Source organism: Neoarius graeffei, chromosome 20, assembly GCF_027579695.1.
Source record: "Neoarius graeffei isolate fNeoGra1 chromosome 20, fNeoGra1.pri, whole genome shotgun sequence".
Classification (NCBI taxonomy): Eukaryota; Metazoa; Chordata; class Actinopteri; order Siluriformes; family Ariidae; genus Neoarius; species Neoarius graeffei.
The window spans coordinates 29,130,223-29,136,222 of NC_083588.1; positions in this window are offsets into that span (position 1 = coordinate 29,130,223).

Genomic DNA, 6,000 nt, shown 5'->3' on the forward strand with positions numbered 1-6,000 from the left:
AACTTAAAACATGAGCTAATTTTATCCCTAATCTATCTATCCGCAATGAGCAAGCCTGTGGCAATGGTGGCAAGGAAAAACTCCCTCAGATGACATGAGGAAGAACCCTCGAGAGGAACCAGACTCAAAAGGGAACCCATCCTCATTTGGGCAACAACAGACAACATGACTATAACATTAACAGTTTTAACATGAAGTCAGTTTTGTTGATGTTATAACTCTTCATTGATGGAAACTTGAGTGCAAAACTGTTCATGACAACTGCAGTCCTAAAGTTAGCAAGTCAACTGTAGTCCTCAGCCATAAAAGCATTACTGTAAGCATCCAGAGCGTCCTCCAGGTGTGACTTTCAATTGTCCACATGGGGCCGCCCTCCACAGGAGCGATGCGATGAGACTCCAACCAGACACAGGGCACCAGGTTGGATCAGGCAGGTCTGAGGAGCAGAAGAGGTCAGCATCTCAATCCCAGGACCAACATGTAACTCAGAGGGACAGATTTGGGGGAGAGAGAAAACACAGGTTGTTAGGTATGCCCAATGTCACCTGAATAAGTAGGAACAGTATACATATTGCACTGAGTACAAGCAGGGACTCCGGCAACTAACTATGACAGCATAACTAAAAGGGGAGAGCCAGAAGGTAACACAGGCATGAGGGAGCCCCAGGACATAAAGCAGCCAGCCACTACACCATCAACAAACTCGAGTGAGCAAGCAAGTGGGGACTGACAGCATCCATACATCCCAGTTTACCAAAACACTCTGAGGACCCTCCAGATCTACACCTTTATCTCATAAACACCATTAACACAAGACTTGACTAAACAGATATGTTTTTAGCCTAGACTTAAATGCTGAGACTGTGTCTGATTCCCGAACATTACTTGGAAGGCTGTTCCATAACTGTGGGGCTTTGTAAGAAAAGGCTCTACCCCCTGATATAGCCTTCACTATATGAGGTACCAGCAGATAGCCTGCACCTTTTGAGCTAAGTAGGCGTGGTGGGTCATAGAGGACCAGAAATTCACTCAGGTACTGTGGTGCGAGACCATTCAGTGCTTTAAATGTCAATAGTAGTATTTTATAAATCAATACGAAATTTGATTGGAAGCCAATGCAGTGTGGATAAGACAGGGGTGATGTGGTCATATTTTCTAGTTCTTGTAAGGACTCTTGCTGCTGCATTTTGAACTAACTGGAGCTTGTTTATGCACTTATTGGAACATCCAGACAGTAAGGCATTACAATAATCCAACCTGGAGGTAACGAAAGCATGAACTAGTTTTTCCACGTCACGTAGTGACATTAAATTTCTTATCTTAGCAATATTTCTGAGATGAAAGAAAGCTATCCGGGTAATGTTATCAATGTGAGTTTCGAATGAAAGACTGGGGTCAATAATCACTCCGAGGTCTTTTACTGCTGCACGTGAAGACTGATACATTTCATGGATGTTATTCCTATGTAAATATGAGCATAACTGCTGTAACACAGCTTTTTCAAGAATCTTGGAGATAAAGGGGAGGTTTGATATTGGCCGATAATTGGACAGCTGACAGGGATCAAGGTCATACTTTTTAATCAGGGGTTTGATAACTGCTAGTTTAAAGGATTTGGGTACATAGCCAATCCTAAGAGAAGAATTTATTATTTTTAGAAGTGGTTCAATTACTTCAGGTATTATCTGTTTGAATAGACATGTAGGTAAGGGATCTCGTACACAAGTTGAGGCTTTTGATGCCAAGATTAATGAAAGTAATTCAGTTTCATTTAGGGGAGTAAAACATTCTAATTGATGATCTGATTAGAGCCCTGCACTCCCGCGGGAGTCCCGCGGGACCCGATGCAAAGCAGTGCGGCGCAGGACAAATTTTGAAAGCTCATTGCGGGCGCGGGCGGGAGGGGGAGTGCACAATGCGGGAGTGGGCAGGAGAGGTGATAAGCTGCAGTCCCGCTCACTAAAAACATGTGTGGCAGCAGGGGCGTGGTCAAGCGCCGGTCTGTGACAGGAGGGCAGAGTCGGGGAAGGTAAGTGGCAGAATCACTACACCTTACATCAATTAACCTGCATTTGTGTGTGTCTTCCCAGTGACCACGCCCTACTTAAGGAGGGAGAGCGAGAGCAGAGGCGCTCATCCCTGAACTAGACGCTGGTTGTATGTGTGTCTGTTCGTGCGATTGATCACTGAAAAGTGTGGCAATAAAACTGTGTCGTGAACCTGATCTCTGTCCTGCCGTCCTCTGCGCTCCACCCACGCTTAGGGAACGTTACAGTGGTGCTGAAACCCGGGAACATAGTGGAGCACAGCAGCCGATCAGCCCCATGGAGTCCTCCCCGTTCGCCGATCTGGTCCACGCCCTTGCCACGGCCCAGCAAAGCCAGCACCAGGCGCTAGTCACCCTCCGAAAGGAACAAGAACGGCGCTTCGAGGCCCTGGTGCTGGCCCAGCAAGAAGATCGGGAGGCGTTCCGGAACCTCCTCATGTCGGCGGGGTCCACCAGCGCTCCCACCGCGGGCCCGTCCCCCCTCACCTTAACCAAGATGGGTCCGCAGGACGACCCCGAGGCTTTTATCATGCTCTTTGAGCAAGTCGCAGAGGCCTCGGGGTGGCTGATGGAGCAGCACGCGGCACGCCTCCTCCCCCTGCTGACGGGAGAGGTGAAGCTGGCCGCGCTACAGCTCCCCGCCGACCACTGGCTGGCCTACGCGGACCTCCGCCGGGCTGTCCTTCAGCGCTTGGGGCGCACCCCCGAGCAGCAGCGCCAGCGCTTCCGCGCCTTGCGCTTGGAGGAAGTCGGCCGGCCGTTTGTGTTCGGCCAGCAGCTCTGGGACACCTGCTGGCGGTGGTTGATGGCCGACAACTGCGACGCCGAGGGGATCATCGACCAGGTGGTGCTGGAGCAATTCATCGCTCACTTGCCAGTAGGAACTGCGGAGTGGGTCCAGTGCCACCGCCCGGCGTTGCTGGATCAGGCAGTCGAGCTGGCGGAGGACCATTTGGCGGCTGTTCCGGCGGCAGGACAGCAGACGGCGTCTTCTCTTCTCTCTCTCTCTCTCCCTCCTCCTGTGTCCTGTCCTCGCCTCATTCCCCCACCGCAGAGGTGGGGGCTGGCCCCACCCCAGCTGGCCTGCCGCACCCACGGTGCCCTCCCGTTTCTCCCTTCTGTGTCTTTCTCTCCCCCCCCTCAGGTGAGTGAGCCCCCGAACACCGATGCAGAGAGGAAGCCCGGGCCGGTTTGCTGGCACTGCGGGGAGCCGGGCCACTTCCAACAGCAGTGCACGGCGATGGAGGTGGGCGCGGTGGTGCGGATCCATGACGCGCCAGAGGCCGCCCTCGATCGGGCCAGAGCGTATCTCATACCGGTGAGTATTCAAGGGGATACATATCAGGCTTTGGTGGATTCTGGTTGTAATCAGACCTCAATTCACCAAAGTCTGGTGCAAAACGAGGCATTGGGGGGAGCACAGGGGGTGAAGGTGTTGTGTGTGCACGGGGATGTTCACAGCTACCCTTTGGTAAACCAAATGAATATATAGCATTAAATGAAGTGAGTCCTCCTGGATATAGTTATATACACCAGCCTTGTCTAACTGGCAGAGGAGGCGGTGTTATGGTTATTTATAATGATTATCTAGGTGTAACACACAAACCTAGTTATAAATTTAATACATTTGAAGTTCTTCATACTCATATAATGTATGTAGCCTCGAAAAATAAGTCTACCCAGTTAATTCCATTGCTTATTATTTACAGGCCCCTGGGGCCATATTCTGAGTTTCTTTCTGAATTTGCAGATTTTATCTCAGATCTGGTTATTTCCTAAGACAAAGCTTTCGTTGTCGGAGATTTTAATATTCACTTCGATAACCCAGAAGACCCTTTAAAAACAGCGTTTGTGTCCATCTTAGATTCAGTCGGGATTAAGCAGAATGTCATAGGACCGACCCATAATGGTGGTCACACCCTTGATCTAATACTAACATTCAGATTAAACGTAGACAATATAGTCATACTTCCACAGTCTGAAGTTATCTCAGTGTTAGGGTTTTGCTGGGATTCGAACCTGGTTCGTTGGTGTGATGATCCAGCAAACCCCCACTAGGCCACCAGGGGGATGACTCAAATGCAGAGGCGTGAGGCGGAAGTAGAAAAAGTATCAAAAGGTTTATTTATACTATGTACACTATATACAATCCAGGGCAAAACAAAAAAACAAAAACAAAGAGTATAATCCAAAAGTTCAAAAAGAAAAAGGCAAAAATGCAAAAGCTCAGAAGATCCACAAAACACAGTCACTACTAAATCCAAAAGAAAAGCAAAGTGCAAAACAAAGAACCCGGTATAGAGGAAACTGGAGATAAACATAACAGCACAAAGACTCCGTGACAAGAGGACTGAACTCAGGGGTATAAATACACAAACTAATTAAGGACACAGGTGAAGATAATCAGGACAAACAGGCAATTAACAAAAACACAAAACACAGGAACAGTGGCAGCCTCTAGAGGCCAAAATAAACATGACACGAAAAGGAAATAACAGCGGCCTCTAGAGGCCAAAACAGTCCAAGTCCTAACAGGACCCCCCCCTCTAGGAGCGTCTCCTGACGTTCCCAGGGTGATCCGGATGGGCCGAATGGAAGTCCCGACACAGTTCTTTATCTAGGACATCCCGAGCAGGAACCCAGCAGCGCTCCTCAGGACCATAGCCCTCCCAGTCCACCAGGTATTGCAACCCGCCACGGACCCGGCGGGAGTCAAGCAGGCGATGCACAGTGAACACAGTCTGCCCCTGGAAGATGCGGGGGGGTGGGGGGTTCCTAGGGGCAGGGGCATACGTAGACGTAAGTACGGGCCGCAACAGGGAAACATGGAAAGTGGGGTTGATCCTCAGAGTCCGGGGCAACTGGAGCCGGTAGGAGACAGGGTTCACCCTGCGCACCACCTTGAAGGGGCCAATGTAGCGAGGAGCAAGCTTGCGGTTCTCCACCCGCAGCGGAAGGTCCTTAGTGGACAGCCAAACCCGCTGCCCAGGGCGGAAAGCGTGTGCAGGTCTTCTATGGCGGTTGGCCTGAGTCTGGTTGGTTCTGGAGGTCTGGATGAGGGTCTTCCTGACCTTGCTCCAGGTCTTGCGACACCGTCTCACATATTGGTTGACCGAGGGCACCCCCGCGTCCTCCTCCTGGTCCGGAAACAGAGGTGGCTGGAACCCGAATTGGCACTGGAATGGCGACAGCTTGGTGGCCGATGACTGCAGGGTGTTGTGGGCGTACTCTGCCCATGGCAGCCAGGTGCTCCACGATGTCGGGTTATCCATAGCCAGGCCTCGCAGGGTGGTTTCCAGGTCCTGGTTGAGCCTCTCCGTCTGACCATTGGACTGTGGGTGAAACCCAGAGGAGAGGCTGGCAGTGGCTCCGATGACCTTGCAGAACCCGTGCCACACTCGGGAGGAGAACTGGGGCCCTCGGTCTGAGACGATGTCCTGTGGAAGACCAAAGACTCGGAAGACATGATTGAACATAAGTTTAGCTGTTTCAAGAGCAGAGGGGAGTTTGCACAGTGGTATGAAGCGGCAGGCCTTGGAGAATCTGTCAACTATGACCAAAATGACCGTGTTACCTTGTGACTCAGGGAGACCGGTGATGAAGTCGACTGCCACGTGGGACCAGGGACGCCGGGGAATGGTCAGAGGATGCAGGAGACCCTGGGGACGCTGTCGTGGGTTCTTGGTTCTGGTGCAAACCTCACAGGACAGGACAAATGACCTTACTTCCTTCTCCATGTTAGGCCACCAGAAGCGTCTTTTCAGGAAGTCCAGGGTCCTCCGAGCTCCCGGGTGGGCGGTGAGAGGGGAAGAGTGACCCCACTGGAGAACCTTGGCCTGGGCTTGATGTGGGACGTACAAGAGGCCCGGTGGCCCCGTCCCAGGACCGGGGTCCTGGCATTGGGCTCGTCGAACAGCCTCCTCAATACCCCAGCGGACAGGGGCCACAATCCG